The sequence below is a fragment of the Moschus berezovskii genome, chromosome 8 (genome assembly GCF_049115385.1).
Source record: "Moschus berezovskii isolate FMDL1 chromosome 8, NW_MosBer_1.0, whole genome shotgun sequence".
Classification (NCBI taxonomy): Eukaryota; Metazoa; Chordata; class Mammalia; order Artiodactyla; family Moschidae; genus Moschus; species Moschus berezovskii.
Window position 1 is genome coordinate 52,290,845 of NC_142467.1, and position 17,678 is coordinate 52,308,522.

Here is a 17,678-nt window from a genome sequence, read left to right on the forward strand (position 1 = left end):
CGCTCAGCTTTCTTCACAGTCCAACTCTCATATTCATACATGACCACTGGAAAAACCATAGCCTTGACTAGATGGACCTTTGTTGGCAAAGTAATGTCTCTGCTTTTTAATATGACATCTAGGTTGGTCATAATTTTCCTTCCAAGGAGTAAGTGTCTTTTAATTTCATGGCTGCAATCACCATCTGCAGTGATTTTGGAGCCCCCCAAAATAAAGTCTGACACTGTTTCCACTGTTTCCCCATTTATTTGCCATGAAGTGATGGGACCAGATGCCACGATCTTAGTTTCTGAATGTTGAGCTTTAAGACAACCTTTTCACTCTCTTCTTTCATTTTCATCAAGAGGCTCTTTAGTTCCTCTTCACTTTCTGCCTTATGGGTGGTGTCAACTGCATATCTGAGGTTATTGTTATTTCTCCCAGCAATCTTGATGCCAGCTTGTGCTTCTTCCAGCCCAATGGTTTACATGATGTACTCTGAATATAAGTTAAATAAACAGGGTGACAATATACAGCCTTGACATACTCCTTTTCTTATTTGGAACCAGTCTGTTGTTCCATGTCCAGTGCAAACTGTTGCTTCCTGACCAGCATATAGGTTTCTTAAGAGGCAGGTCAGGTGGTCTGGTATTCCCATCTCTTTCAGAATTTTCCAAACTTTATTGTGACCCACACAGTCAAAGGCTTTGGTATAGTCAATAAAGAAGAATTAGATGTTTTTCTGGAACTCTCTTGCTTTTTCCATGATCAGGCGAATGTTGGCAATTTGATCTCTGGTGCCTCTGCCTTTTGTAAAACCAGCTTGAACAACTGGAAGTTCACGATTCACGTATTGCTGAAGCCTGGGTTGGAGAATTTTAAGCATGACTTTACTAGCATGTGAGATGAGTGCAATTGTGCGGTAGTTTGAGCATTCCTTGGCATTGCCTTTCTTTGGGATTGGAATGAAAACTGACCTTTTCCAGTCCTGTGGCCACTGCTGAATTTTCCAAAATTTGCTGGCATATTGACTGCAGGACTTTCACATCATCATCTTTCAGGATTTGAAATAACTCAACTGAAATTCCATCACCTCCACTAGCTTTGTTCATGTGATGCTTCCTAAGGCCCATTTGACTTCACATTCCAGAATGTCTGGCTCTAGGTGAGTGATCACACCATCCTAATTATCTGGGTCGTGAAGATCTTTTTTATACAGTTCTGTGTATTCTTGCCACCTCTTCTTAATATCTCTGTTTCTGTTAGGTCCCTATTATTTCTGTCCTTTATTGAGCCCATCGTTGCATGAAATGTTCCCTTGTTATCTCTAATTTTCTTTAAGAAATCTCTAGTATTTCTCGTGCTTTTGTTTTCCTCTATTTCTTTGCATTGATCACTGAGGACAGCTTTCTTATCTCTCCATGCTATTCTTTGGAACTCTGCATTCAAATGGGTATATCTTTCCTTTTTTCCTTTGCTTTTTGCTTCCCTTCTTTTCAGAGCTATTTGTAAGGCCTCCTCAGACAGCCATTTTGCTTTTTACATTTCTTTTTTGGGAGGGATGATTTTGCTCCCTGTGTCCTGTACAATGTCACAAACCTCCACCCATAGTTCATCAGGCACTGTGTCTATCAGATCTAGTCCCTTAAATCTATTTCTCACTTCTACTGTATAGTCAAAAGGGATTTGATTTAGGTCATATGGAATGGTCTAGTGGTTTTCTCCACTTTCTTCAATTTCAGTCTGAATTTGGCAATAAGGAGTTCATGATCTGAGCCACACTCATCTCCTGGTCTTGTTTTTCCTCACTGTAGAGAGCTTCTCCATCTTTGGCTGCAAAGAATATAATCAATCTGATTTCGTTGTTGACCATCTGGTGATATGAGGTTTGGTGAGACTCTATTACTTTTCCCAAGTCATATAGCCTGTAAGCAGTGGTTGTTGCAAATGCTAATAGTCAGTCCAAATAGAGGCATTTAAATCCAGAGCCCAAACTCCAAACTACCACACATTGTAGTGACCACACTATCTACACCTATAACTAATTTATCTCAGACACTCCCTGCAATAGACTGAACCAGGTCTCTCCAAAATTCATATTTTTAAGTCTTAATCAGCCCCTAGTATCTGAGAACATGTCTGTATTTAATAAAAAGTCCTTCAAAAGGTGATCAAGTTAAAATGAGGCCATTAGGGTTGAGCCCTAACCCAATTGATTGGTGCCCTTTTAAGAAATTTGGACACAGAAGCTCGAGGGATGCCTGTGCACAGTGACTTACACCAGGCCACATGGTTTGTACGTGGTCAAGATGTAGCTCATGTAGGTTTTAAGACTTAAAATTATGTTCTAAAAGTAGCAAGTTAAATAGCACCAACCATTGTGTCATACCACAATTTTGATTCATTAGACAGTAAAAAGGATTAACAAATTAGAGAATTGTCAAGTATGGGACTAAATTAATAAAACGTGGTTTTAAAAAGTTTTAAATGTAAGTCCAAAGTTAGGTGTTAAGGTATTCCAATAGATTCCATAATATTGCCCACATGAATATAACACATATTCACTAAATGCCCACAGTTATTTGATATCATGTGAGAGCCAAGTGTTATACTTGTGAATAAAAGATGTGGTCTCTAATCTCTAAGAAAATATAGTCTAATTGAAGAAGAAAATAATCATGCAAATCACTGTTGACCTGAATCTGTGAAAATATTTTTAAAAAGATGTCCATCAAGTCAAACTAATATAAAATAAGATATCTGACCTCTAGAAGGGGGTTCCCTGATGATAATCTCAATTCTAAAAAATAAGCTGGAGTTTAAAAGGTATATAGACTTCATCCATATGAAAAATTCAGTAAATCAAAATGGATCATGTCTTGTAAAAAAATAAACTTATGGTTATTAGAGAGTAAGGGACAAGGAGGAATAAATTGGGAGACTGAGATTGACATAAACACACTACTACATATAAAATACATAACTCATAAGGACCAACTGAATAGAATAGAGAACTCTACTCAATACTCTGTAATGACCTATCCGGAAAAAGAATCTTAAAAACGAGTGGTTATATGTATAAATGATTCACTTTGCTGTACACTTGAAATTAACATAACATTGTAAATCAACTATACTGCAATATTTTTTTTTGTTTTAAATAATGAGTCACTCCTTAAATAATTAAGAAAACCAAAATTTTGCTTTAGTAAATTCTTTTATCTGCATTTTTAGCTTCCACTGTATCACTAACAAACACTAAAAGTTTTAGTTAACTAATGGTATTTTGGGGAGATGAATCTAAAAGTGAATGTAGAAATTATTTTGCACTTAGTGGGGTTTTGTTTCTTTTGAGTGGTACCTCCTGCATGATGTTAATGCATTGCATCACCAAGTCCTTACTATAAAACACCTCTATTTAAGAAAGTATTTTCCAGAAAGTAATTTTAATATTTCTGAGCAAGAAGTTGTATGTAGTGAATGTTTATCTACATAAACAGCCTTGGAAAATGCATTAATCAGCTTTAGTCTACAGTGTAAGATAAGATTATTTTTCTTTCACTTCTAGACAGAAAATACTACTTATACTTCTGAGAAGTATTATAAGAGGGTATAGGAAATTATTTGAGAACTGTATGCACTTACTCTTCGCATGAGCTGGCCAAAGTATGCCATGATGGTTGGGGGCAGTTGGAGAAGGGGACGACAGAGAATGAGATGGCTGGATGGCATCACCAACTTGATGGACATGAGTTTGAGTGAACTCTTGGAGTTGGTGATGGACAGGGAGGCCTGGTGTGCTGTGATTCATGGGGTTGCAAAGAGTCGGACACGACTGAGCGACTGAACTGAACTGAACTGATGCACTTACTAACATTAATAAAGGCACTTACATTATTGTATTTACAGAGCAATTTTGTATAAGATTTATAATATTAATATTTATAGAATAATACAGTACAATAAGGATGTTGCCAGGTGACACAGTGGTAAAGACTCCACCTGCCAAGTAGGAAATGGAGGTTTGATGCCTGCATCAGAAAGTTCCCATGGAGGAGGAAATGGCAACCTACTCTGGTATTCCTGCCTGGGAAATCCCATGGACAGAGGAGCCTGGCATGCTACAGCCCACGGGGTCACAAAGAGTCGGACATGACTCAGAGACTAAACAACAACAATAGTACAATACCAATTTGTACACAATATGTATATATAGAAATATTTATATATTGTCTATATTTTATATACCTGATCCTCACATTAACTCTTTCAGATAAGCCAATAATGTCTTATTTCCATTCATAGTCAGTAAAACTGAAAATCAGCCCAGTTGAATGATTTCCCTCATGTCTATTAGCCATAAATGGAATCACTGTCAGGAATTCAAGTCTCCTATTATCCATATATATACACACATATACGTGTATATATATACATTCTGATATATGTATTCTACACTCTCCCATGAGGTCTAAACACCAATTCAGTGAGATTAGGATAAGAAAGAAGAAAACATGAAAAGAGTACAAAAGAGAGGCTGGTATTCAGAAAGAAAATAAAGAGAACAGAAGGACACCAAGTACACTGAAAGAGAGAAATAATTAAACTTGAACCAATCTTGGTGATGAAGGGCAAATATTAACATGTCAAATGCTTTCCAAATTACAATTTTTAAAGATTTTTTTGATGTGGACCATTTTGAAGGTCTTCATTGTTACAACATTGCTTCTATTTTATGTTTCTGGGTTTGTTTTTGCCACTTGGCATGCGGGATCTTAGCTCCCTGACCAGGGATTGAATGTGCACCTCCTACATTGAAAGGTGAAGTCCTAACCACTGGACCACCAGAGAGGTCCCACAAATTAAAAAATCTAATACATATTCTCATTTGGGCCTCAAGATCAACTTTTCAGCTGGCTGGACATACATTATTGTTAACATTCTCATTTTAGTGAAACTTAGAAATATAGTAACTTTCTCAAAGATACAAACAGTAAGTGGTGAAAGCTAGAGCTCAACAGAAGTCTGTTCAATCAAGATTCCATTGCCTTTTTCCTATGCCCTTAGGCTTTTCTAACACTGTGAAAGATGTTTGAAGGTACAGCTTTCATGATTTCATTAGAAAGGAAATGATGAGAAGGCAAATAAGAAAACTAAAATACCTATTTTATTCTCTGAAAAGAGAAACAAAAAATATGTATGCTAAGAGATGCGTACTAAGTCACTCAGTCATATCTGACTCTTTGGGACCCTATGGACGGTAGCTCACCAGGCTTTTTTGTTCATGGGATTCTCCGGGCAAGAATACTGGAGTGGGTTGCCATTTCCTCTTCCAGGGAATCTTCCCAACCCATGGATCGAACTCGTGTCGCTTATGTCTCCTGCATTGGCATGCGGGTTCTTTACCACTAGCACTACCTGGGAAGCTCATGCTAAAGGATACACCAGGGTTTTTGTTTTGTTTTGTTTTATTGATAAGATTTCTGTTTCTGGCCAAGATACAGGAACAAGGAAAGGAGATTTCCTCCCCCGAAACAATTTTTTTTTAAAATTAGGATAAAAACATTAAACAATAGTTTTCTGATACTGGACATTAGATAATGCAGGTCATGATCCCTGGGAGTGAGAATAAAACGCCAGTTAGATCTACATTGCCACAGTTTACTCTCTATAGTTTCTAGGCTGTTGCATAGAGAGAGAAAATGCAGGTAGAGCACAACAGTTTCCCTGAGATGAGGATACAAAGCTGCGAGTTGGGGAGACCAAGAGAACTAAAATTTACGTGGCATGGTACCAAGAAGAGAGAACTTCAAGGAGAGATTTGTAGCAAATTATCCACCTAGAGTCTTCAAATGAGTGATAATAAATAATTCTACATGTGAAAACTACTCAAGGCTGGGGGGAAAAAATCACCCTAAGAAGTTGAGGGAATAATATTCAAGTTTAAACAGGAGAGGAGATGGCTTGTGTTCCCACCAATAAAATGGGGGGAAAATCTGTCATTCGGTTAGAAATCTGAGAAGGTATTTCTCTAGTAGGGGGACAAAATAATCCACAAAAGTCTGCTCTGGTTCCACCTAACAAAGTTTAAAAGCAAGGCTAGAAATTATCTAAGTATTTTCAAATAACTTTATTGAAAAACTTCAAGGACATTTAGAGGAAAGAAAAATATGCATCACCTAACAAAGTAAACATAAAATGACTAGCATACAATCCAAAATTACCACAAACCAAGAAACAGGAAATGGAATTCATGGTAAGAAGGAAAAATCAATCCAAAGGATTGGCTGGACTCATGATTCCAGCAAAGTAATAGGAACTGGAGATATAATTCTGTAGTAAACAAATAAAAACAAACACATAAAATATATGAAACAATGGTTTTCAAGATACTGAACAGTAGTTTCTTGAAATGGAGACAAGTGACCCATGATAACAGATAGTAAACAAACAAGGTGAACCTTAAAATTGCCCCAGCTTATTGTCCTTAGAAAATTTACAGGTCACAGAGAATGGAGGAGAAACTCAGGTACAGCCATGCAGACCCTGTGTTAAGGAGACATTTATCAAAACAGAATAACGGAGATGAGAGAACTGATCAGTGGAAACCCTAGAAATATGAATAACGCTTAAGGATTCCGCGGAGTACTGATCACCAAACACATATGAATAACTACTCAAGGTCAAAGAAAGGTCCATCTGAAATCACTGAAGAGAACAGTATCCTATGTTTATACAGGATTAGGACTAGTACCTGTGCCTATCAACCACACTGGAAAAATCTCAAAATTCATAAGGCAACTCAACCCTACTGGACAGAATACTCAAAAGTGCTGTGTCACAGTAGTAGGTGATAATTAGCTTTAGCTCTAATGTGACTATTTCTCCCCTCTTACCTAACAAATGGTAACAGCAAGACCCAAAAGAATTCACAGTTTTCAATGAGCAGAACTGTATCCGAGAACAAAATTAAAAATTATTTACAGAAATAAAAAAATCATTCACTACTCAATAATATAAAACAATGTCTGGTATTCAATAAAAATTACCAAGCATGCTAAAGAAGCAAGAAAACAGTGAGAAAAATCAATCAATTAAAACTAACTCAAAACTGTCACAGATGTTGTAATTATCAGACGAGGACAACAAAACAGTTATAACCATGCTCCATATGTTTGAAAATACAAAGAAGAGACAAGGAAGATACAAATTACAAAAAATAAAAATTGGACCTTGGAGTACAAAATTTAAAATATACTACATATGATTAATGGTAAATTGGATGTTTTCAAAAAAGATTAATTAATATAAAGACATATGATATAAATGATACAAAATAAAACCCAGAAGAAAGATAAGCGCATCAGTGGTCTGTAGGACAACTAATATAAGAAAACTGATATAAATGGAACTGGAGTTCTCAAAAGTTGGCCTGGGAAAGCAGAAAAAATATTTGAAGTAATAATGGCCCCAAATTTTCCACACTATAAACCAACAGGTCAAAAATCTCAATGAACTCTAAACATAAATAGAAAGAACCCATAACAAGGCATATCATTAACAAGTTGCTGAAAAACAGTGAGGAAGTCTTTATAGCAACTCCAGGGCCAGAGGGTGGGTGTAGAAAGGCACTGTTATATATAGAATAATAAAGACTAGGAGAACGACAGTTTTTCTCTTTGGAAATAGCACAAATAAAAACACAGTGAAGCAACATCTTTAAAGATCTTTAAAGCATGAAAGAAAATACTGTCAATCTAGGACTCTGTGCCCAATAAAAGTGTCTTTTAAAAATGATGTTGAATAAAGGCTTTTTCACATATATAAAAGTTGAAAGAATTCATCCCTTACAGCATACCTTTACTAAAAGAAATTTTAAAGGTAGACTTTTAGGCAAGAGAAAAATACATATCACATGAAAATATGGATCTACACAAAGGAAAGAATATCATTAGTAAGAGTAACTATTATGAGGAAATATATAAGAATTTTTCTCATTATTTACAAAAATGTAAATATGTTTTATATAAAATTTCAAGGAGATCAAACAAGTCAATCCTAAGGAAAATCAACTTTGAATATTCATGGGAAGGACTGTTGCTGCATTTCCAATTCTATGGCCACCTGATGCAAAGAGTCGACTCACTAGAAGAGACCCAGATGCTGGGATGGATTGACGGCAGGAGGAGAAGAGGGTGGCAGATGATGAGATCATTAGATAGCATCACCAACTCAACAGACATGAATTTGAACAAACTCCAGGAGACAGTGAAGGATAAGAAAGCCTGGTGTGCCACAGACCATGGAGTTACAAAGAGTAGGAAATGACTTAGTGACTGAACAACAAAAAGTATATTAGACATAAAATATGTGTGTTATATATAAGCGTGTAAATTGAAAGACAGATTGTCAAATTAGATGAAAAAGGAAAATCCAACTATTTGCTGCTTTCAAGAAACGCACTTTAAATATAAAGATAGAAATAGGTTAAAAGTAAAAAGATGATTAACATTAATCAAAAGAAAGCTTGATTGGCTATATGAATATCAGAAAATGTAGATTTCAGAGCATAGAATATTACCAGGGATAAGGAGAATCATTTCATGACGACAAGAGATCAGTTTACCAAGACGACTCTTACCACTCTTAATGTTTGTACCTAACAAAGGGGACCTAGACTTATAAAAATTACATGAGAGAATTATTTCTTATTGTTTCATTAGATGAAAACTATTCATATGTTTATAAGTCATAATATCTGTTTATAACTCACTTTAAGCCAGAATTGTTACCCACTGGCATTTTGAATACTTAGGAAAGTCTTGAAATTCCTTATGATCAAGTAGAAAAAAAAGTTTTACTCCATGTAATCCAAGAGAGTAAAGCTAGAATCTGACCAAAGTTAGAGGCTGTTATGACTCCACTGAAAGGGGAAGCTCTCTAGCAATGAAATCTATCCAGAAATAAAACAGGTGGTTGTCTTAGAGAGATTGTCTTTTATACCTCCAGAGATGGCAGAAAAACCACAACTAACACTTAGGAGATCACATGCATGAGATGCTACTATTTGAGCCTGGGTAGAATAAGTGGATTTTAAACTATAAAACCTGAATGCTATATAGAAACCTATGTAGAAATTAACTAGAAACAATGAAGTTGGTATAGGATTAAGAAAGCGTTCAACATAGAGATTTGAAATTAAGCATTTTTCTCTTGGATCCTTATATATAAGGATACTAATGCCAACCAAAAATTTAGATCAATATCAATTTGTAGGCATCATGTTGAATTTTATTAACTGAAAGCTTGAAAATCATAGTTGCTGGAAGTAAGGATAAAAAAATTTAAAAAATTTTTTTTCTGCATTAAGGAATCTAGCACCCTGGTAAGGAAGCCAGTAATTGCCTCAGAAATGATTCAACAGAACATAAAATATTAGCATGTCATAAAAGAAGTACAAGTGAAGTGTCCAGGAAAGATATATTATTTCTATCTGGAAGATAGCAGTGGGCCTTGAGGGTTAAGAATATTTGAACATGTGGGGATGGTAATGTAACTGATTTTTCAGCAGAATGACACACACAAAATTCCAGGAGCAAAATAACGTGGGGCTATGAAAGAATATGTAGTACTCTTTTTGACTGTGTTGATACATGAGAAAGGAAAGAGCAGAAAGTAACTTTAGAAGAGTGAGATGCCAGAATGACTAAAATAAACAATAGTGACCATAGAATGCTGGCAAGTATTTGGAGAAACCAGATCTCTCATATGTTTCTGGTAGGAATGTAAAATGGTTCAGCCGCTCTGGAAAGTAAGTTGGCATCTGCTTACAAAACTAAACATATACTAATTATATTACCCAGTAATTGCATTCCTGGGCAATTATCCCAGAAAAATGAAAACTTACATCCACACAAAAACCTGCACACAATTATCTACAGTAGCTTTATTTCTAATATCTCCAAATTGGAAACAACTACAATGTCCCTCAATAGGTGAATGGTTAAACAAACTTTGGGCTTCCCTGGTGGCTCAGTGATAAAGAATTTGCCTGCCAATGCAGGAGATGCAAATTTGATTCCTGGGTCAGTTGAAAAGATCCCCTGAAGGAGGAAATGGAAACCTACCCCAGTATTCTTGCCTGGGAAATCCTATGGACAGAGGAGCCTGGCGAGCTATAGTCCATGGAGTTGCAGCAAGTTGGACACAACTAAAGTGACTGAGCATCTAAACAAATTTTAGTACACTGAGCCATGGAATCCTATTCAGCAATAAAAAGGAATTATGTATACACGTAACCACTTGGATGGATTTCAAGGGCATTATTCTAAGTGAAGGAAGGCTGTCTCCAAAATTCATATACTACAGGTCAATTTATATAACATTCAAAATTACAGACATGGAAAACAGATTGTCAGAGGTTAAGGATGGCTGTTGGAAAGGGAAAGGAGGGTATGGATGTGACTCTACTGAAGCAGCATGAGGGAAATCTTTGTGGTGATGGAAAATCCTATATCCTGATTGATGACAAAACTATGCATTTAATAAAATAACATGGAACCACTCACATACATTTCATCAAAATAAAATTCCTAGTTTTGATTTTATACTATAATTATGTAAGATTTCATTATGGGGGAAACTGGGTAAAGAATATACAGGACTTCTTCATATGGTAGTAGCTTAGCAAAATTCCAGAAAAAGCTTTTAAAACATGTAGATTACAAAATCCTACTTTTTTTCTATAAAGCTAACCATATACTTATCATCGAACTCAGAAATCTCACTTTTAAGCATTTATTCAAAAGAAAATTAAAATATATGTTCATATAAAACTTATAAAATAATATTTATAGCAATCTTGTTCATAATCACTGAGAAACAGACATGACCCAAATGTACGTCAGTTGGTGAATGGATTAAAAAAAAACTATTGTACATCCTTACAGTGGATTTTTATTCAAGAATAAAAAGAAATTAACTACTCCACCATGGATGAACAAACTTATTCTAAGAGAAAGAAACCAGATACAAAATTCCATTCATATGACAGTTTTAAAGTGACAAAATTACAAGGGCAGAAATCAGATCAGTGGCTTCCAGGGACCATGAATTGACCACAGAAGTGCACATGAAAATACTCTGTGGTGAAGTATGTTACACAAGTGACTGTTAATCATAACTTACGTGACTATACACCCCAAATTTTGAATTTTGCCTTTGTAAATTTCACTTCAATAAACACAACTTTAGCAAAAAATTTGACATTCAATATCATACTATTTCAGAAACATGTATATATTTATATATCAAGGAAGACAGAACTGGATTTACATGACAGTCCTAACATTTGTTATCTCTGGAGGAATTACCAATGATTTTTCATATTTCTCTTTCATCTTTCTTGTCTGATAAGTTTTTTGCACCAAGTAGGTATTATATTTAAGAACAAAAATGCTATTTTTAAAAATTAGTTAACCATTTTTAGGGCAGGATAGGATACAAAGTCATTCAGCTCTCTCGTTTAGTTTACAGATGAAGATATGAGGGGTAAGGCAAACAGAATGGTTTTTCCTAATTACTTAAATTTAAAGGGTTTACCAGGTGGCTCAGTGGTAAAGAATCTCCCTGCCAATGCAGGGGATGAAAGAGATACAGGTTCAATCCCTGGGTCAGGAAACTCCCCTGGAGAAAGAAATGGCAATGCACTCCATTATTCTTGCCTTTAGAATCCCAAGGACAGAGGAGCCTGGTGGGCTACAGTCCATGGGGTCACAAAGCACCATTTGCTATGACAAATAGAATGATTTTTCCTAATTATTTAAATTTAAAACCACACATCCACAGTACCTTGATCTCCTAAGCTGTATGATCTAACTGCAAGTGTCATAATTTATTTTTATAGAGGTGGCAATTTTCACCCTTCCAGACTCCCGCTTCTTAATGCCAAAGCAAAGTGTTTCAGGATTCCTGGCCCATCTCCCGCAGGTGGATCCCAATACTGTCTGGGCAGAGATTAGTTCTCTAACCTGCACCACAGAAGACGAGTAGTTTTTGGAAATGTGTAACTTGCTAGCATATTGATCTCAGCAAACATGATAAGAGAATCATTCACTTTACAGAATTGTTGAGCAGACTGACATGATTGTGTGAAAAGGTTAAAACACCTACTATTATTGGTAGCAGTTCAAGTTATACATGCTGAAGCCTACTTGAGAGTCAATGGAGATATAACTTAGAAATGTTGGCTTTGGAGCAATGCTATCTGAATTCAAAAACTGGCTTTTTGGCTGTGTGATCAGGGACACTTTTCCTAAACTCTCTGTCTCAATTTCTTCACCACTAACCTGAGAAGTGTTACATGATTGCCATGAGGATTACATGAGGTATTTCACGTAAAGTCTTTAGATGGTACCTGGAGTATGGAGAGTGCCCACTGTTATCGGTTGTTAGAAAGGTCTTCTCGTTAGGCTGCTGACTACATTGAATTAGAGACCACAACTGGGAAATCCACTTCTGGGTCTTTTAAAGTGTTGAAATATTTTGTAGGAAGTGCTAAAAACCAGTTTTTAATTTTAGGTGCACACCTGATAGACTTCAGGAGAGGGGAGTTATTTCCTTCTTGGTACCCCTTGCTTTGGACAACTTATTGCACTCCAGCTGGTATACTTTTGTAAGGAACTGGGTCACTGTCAATGAACAATAGCCGCACATGGCTGGATGGACTGACAGGTCATCTGAGTCATCCAGAAGCGACACCTTTTCAAATAGTTCAGAAAATCAAACAGCTCACTCTAAGCCCATAAGTTTTCAAATACTTCACCTCTTGAAAAGAGAGGAAGTGGCTTGTTATCCAGCAGGAAATGAGACCGCAAGGAATGCCTTTTCTCTCTGTTACCAGTCTCTTATGTCTTTGGCTCATTTGCAAGTTCACGAATAAAGTCAAAATAGCGTTTGATGTGAAATTAGGAAGGCTTTTAATTCTAGTCCTCACTTTTACCCAAAGTTCAGTTCAGTTCAGTTCAGTCGCTCAGTCATGTCCGACTCTTTGTGACCCCATGAATCACAGCACGCCAGGCCTCCCTGTCCATCACCAACTCCTGGAGTTCACTCAAACTCACGTCTATCGAGTCGGTGATGCCATCCAGCCATCTCATTCTCTGTTGTCCCCTTCTCCTCCCTCCCCCAACCTTTCCCAGCATCAGAGTCTTTTCCAGTGAGTCAACTCGTCGCATGAGGTGGCCAAAGTATTGGAGTTTCAGCTTTAGCATCAGTCCTTCCAACGAACACCCAGGATTGATCTCCTTTAGAATGGACTGGTTGGATCTCCTTGCAGTCCAAGGGACTCTCAAGAGTCTTCTCCAGCACCACAGTTCAAAAGCATCAAAATTCCTAAATTACTAATGAGGTGAGGCACATTGGGAAATGAAAAAAGGGGACAAAAAGAAGGTAGACCAATTAAACTGTACTAATGAAGTGTATCAATCAATATAATAAAATATTGCTTCACAGAGGATATTTAAGATAGAGAAAATACTCTGTATAATCCTATAATGGTGGAAACATGGCCTTATACATTTTATGCATTTGTCCAAACCTATAGAATGTACACTTATCAAGAGTGAGCCCTAATGCTCGTGTATATATATGGCTGAGTCCCTTTGCTGTCCACCTGAAAATATATTCCAATATAAAATTAAAAGTTTAAAAAAAATAAAAAAGTGAACCCTAATGAAGATATAATTAAACAATATAAAAGGAAGGAATTTCTGAGCTATAAAGTGTTAAGAAGAAGCCAGTCACTCTTCTTGGTGAATACTGGTATTGTGTGCCTCAATTTCTGTCTTTATCAGGTATTATATATTCACCTACAAGTTTAGCTCATCACATCTCAAAATCTCGAACAAGTATATGAGGTTTGGAAAAGAAGAAAGAGAAGCTCTGACACAATTTTTTTTTTTTTTTTGCCTCTAGATGAATGACTATATGCAATTTTTAAATTAAAGTTAGTCCTTAAAAAATACAATTTGTTGTCATCTGGGCGAGGTTGCATTGTAAGATGCCACTGCTGTGAGGATGACTGGCTGCGGCACCAGGCCAAATCCATTGTGGGTGTGGAGACATCCAGAATAATAAAGTATCACTCCACCCTGTTGTCTTGTCACCTAATTAACTGGTGTGCTCTGAAAACAACTCTTGGGAGTCAGAATAATCTCTCATCTTAGACTTGTGATGCAATGGGAAAATGGCAGCCTACTTAGGGCGGAAATGCAGAGCATCCTCTGACGTTGGTTTTCTGGGAAGGGAGGTAAGTGGAGAGAAATGGGCGCAGTAATTCCCATGGAAGTTCACTCTTGATTCCTTGCCAGCTCAGCAGAAGGTTTGCATAACCCAAACAGCTTAGCCCCAGGCCTCTTCTCTAGGGGTGGAAAAAATTAATATCATCTTAGGGCCAAATAAATGCCTTTGTCAGAGCTCACTTTTTCCTTTCATTTCTCATGGAAGTAAACAGTGAGAGTAGATATGAGGTGAATCCTCTCACCAAAGGAAAAAATACTGAAAACCTTTCAGGTCAGGCCCTAACAAGAAAACACACAGCCCTCTTGAGTCTCCATCTTTGAGAGAGTTCAATACCTGAAGAACCAGGTGTATTGATATACAAATTTATGAATAGTCACAAATGTGTCATAGTCTTTAAGCAGGAATGGGTCATAGTATATTCTAGTATATTAAAATACCTTCATTCTATCAGTAAGACCTGACAGGGGAAGTCATAGATTCAAGGACAAATAGCTAGAGACTAGGAGAGCTGGAACCTCATTTCACTTCTCCTGACTCCTAGCTTCATGTACTTTTCCCCAATCACAACTTTTTCACTCACTCATTCATTGCCTGATTTGAGGATTGACTCTTTATTCAACACCCTGTATGCCAGGGAATAAACTCGGACTCATAATGGGATTTGACTGCTCATTTACATTTTAAATAGTTTTAATTTATTTTAAGTAGAGGCAGTTTTGCCCCCCAGGGGACACTTAGCAATGTATGGAGATGTTTTTGTTTATCACAATTAGGGATATTCTATGGCGCCTAGCAGAAAGTGACTGGGAATGCTGTTAAACATTCTGAAAGGCACAACTCTCCCCACCCAAACAAAGAATTATCCAATCTAAAATGCCAATAGAGATGTTCAGAGACTCTACTCTAGAACTATTAACCAGAACTAACTACAAAGCTTCATTGATTATCTTAGTGATTATACAGTTGATTCCGGAACAAGGAATTGGGCTATATTCCACAGGGAGTATAATATACTGATAGAAAAGTCAAGTGATACTTATTTTTGACTGTTTTACAGGATTGGCCAATTTCTTATTTCTGATTTTAAAAATAAAATCCTCCCCTGAGTGCAGAATATATGAACAAATCTTAAATCCATCAATAACACATTTTTGAGAGAAATAACCATTAAAAAAAAAAAAAAGATGTAGAATACTGGACATTTTACTTAGGTCTTCTGTTTCCTCCATGCTTTCCAATCATTACTTTTCATAAGCATCTCCAGAGCTGAACTTCTTGTAGATCTAATGTCAAGATCCTTTCCTTCCAAAGATCTTTTATAAGTGACTTTTCACCATGGATGAAACTTCACCAAATTACCTAGGGATTCACAGCTGGTCACATACAAAGTTTTATTTGTATTTCTGATCCTTTTCACTGTTAAAACCATGGTTTACCTTAAATTTGCATTCCAAAGGATGCTTTACTCACTTCCATTCTTCCTGCTTCTTCAGAAATTTCCTAAGTGTCTTCTGTTCTTACTTAGGAGATGGCAACATTTCTGTCTTTGCTATATGTAGTTCAATGTTTAAACAACAGAATTTTTTCAATTATAATCTTGAATATAACTATGCAAGTGAAAAAGTGAAAATGTTAGTCACTCAGTCGTGTCTGACTCATTGCAACCCCATGGACAGTAGTCCACCTGACTCCTCTGTCCATGGAATTCTCCAAGCAAGATTATTGGAGTGAGTTGCTAGTCCCTTCTCCAGGGAATCTTCTGAATCCAGGGATTCAGCCTGGGTCTCCTGTAGATAAACTGCAGGTAAATTCTTCACTGTCTGAGCCAACAGAGAAGCCTGAATATAACCATAACATACATAATAAGTAAAAGCGTTTTGTTTCCAAACAGACATGGGATTACTAGTATGCTTCACCTAGCCTCCCCCTATATTACAAGTACAGTTGTTCAATCATTAAGTCCTGTCTAACTCTGCGACCCCATGAACAGCAGCACACCAGGATTCTTTGCCCTTCACTATTTCCCAGACCTTGCTCAAACTCTTGTCCATCAAGTCAGTGATGTCATCCAGCCATCTCATCCTCTGTTGCTCCCTTCTCCTCTTTCCTGGCACCTCAATCTTTCCTGGCACCAGAGCCTTTTCCAATGAGTAGGCTCTTCATATCAGGTGGCCAAATACAGAGACCATAACTTTTCAAATCATTTGTACACATCTAGCATTTAGGATGGGGGTAACTGCCAAGATGTATATACTTACTTTATTGATCAAAATGAAAGAAGAAAAGATATAAACTGTTTGAAAATCATAACAATGTCGTGTGTACTTTTCTCCCTATTTTCCTCCTATATCGCAGTTGCTCAGAGGTATGCTAAATATTCCTGTTATGAAGAACTGTATTTATCTTCATTGAACACATGATTCAGATTAGCCATCCCTTCTCTTCATTTTTAAAGATGTCTTCTCATTTCCCATTAAATCAAAACTATTCATTCACTGTGCTTGCTTCACCAGCACACATAATGAAACTATTCATTCACTGATTTGCTGAGTCATTACTGAACATCAATTTCAAAGTTGGTGGAAGTTACCGAAGATGAATCACATACAAGTCTTGCCTTCAAGGATCTTATAACAGGTAGGCAAGGTGCCCAATGTAACTCTATTTTGAAATAAAAAGTGTTAATTGCCAAACAATATGGTGGCATGGGAATTTAGAATGAAAAATTGTACTATCAGCTGAAATATGAAGAAAAAGTTTATAGGAAACATGAAATCTGGAAAAACAAAAAAGGCCTTGAGAAATGAATGGTGTCAATATACAGATGTGTGGGGTAAAACTCGGGAGATATATATCTGGAGGAACAGTGATATCACAGAGTTTAATTTGACTATAACAAAAGGTGAATGAAATAACGACAGATACAATTAGGAAAAGATATCGGGTGGCAAAGATATTTGGCAGCACATATATTAAAATTGGAATGATACAGAGAAGATTTACATGGCCCCTGCACAAGCATGACATGCAAATTCGTTAAGAGTTTCATATAAAAGAGAATTAAAGGGATATTGGGACCACAATGTAAAGGACACGATACCTGGATCTCAGGACTCATTCAGCTTTATCTCTCATGGCTTCTTCTACCTGATATTTTTTAATATCAAATATTTTATAGGAAGCCTGAATGCCAGATTGATGCTCTATGAAAAGAAACTTTGTTACCTCTTCTGCTTTAAATATTTGTTACTTATTCTGCTTTAAATATTTGCTGAGTATGGACAACTTTTGGCATGCCAAATTGAAGAGCAATATGATATACCTTTATAAGTTAGAGAATATAATAAATGGAAACTGTTCTCATTTACATATAATCAATAAGGAAATATTATTTTAGT

The 17,678-nt window shown here is 36.4% G+C and overlaps 1 non-coding gene across 1 annotated transcript; it reads left to right on the forward strand.

The window, feature by feature from the left end:
- Positions 1–17,224: 17,224 nt before the first annotated feature.
- On the forward strand, positions 17,225–17,335 carry LOC129559629 (U6 spliceosomal RNA). Its single transcript, XR_008686582.1, has one exon. It is a non-coding gene; the product is annotated as a U6 spliceosomal RNA (small nuclear RNA).
- The last annotated feature ends 343 nt before the right edge of the window (positions 17,336–17,678 follow it).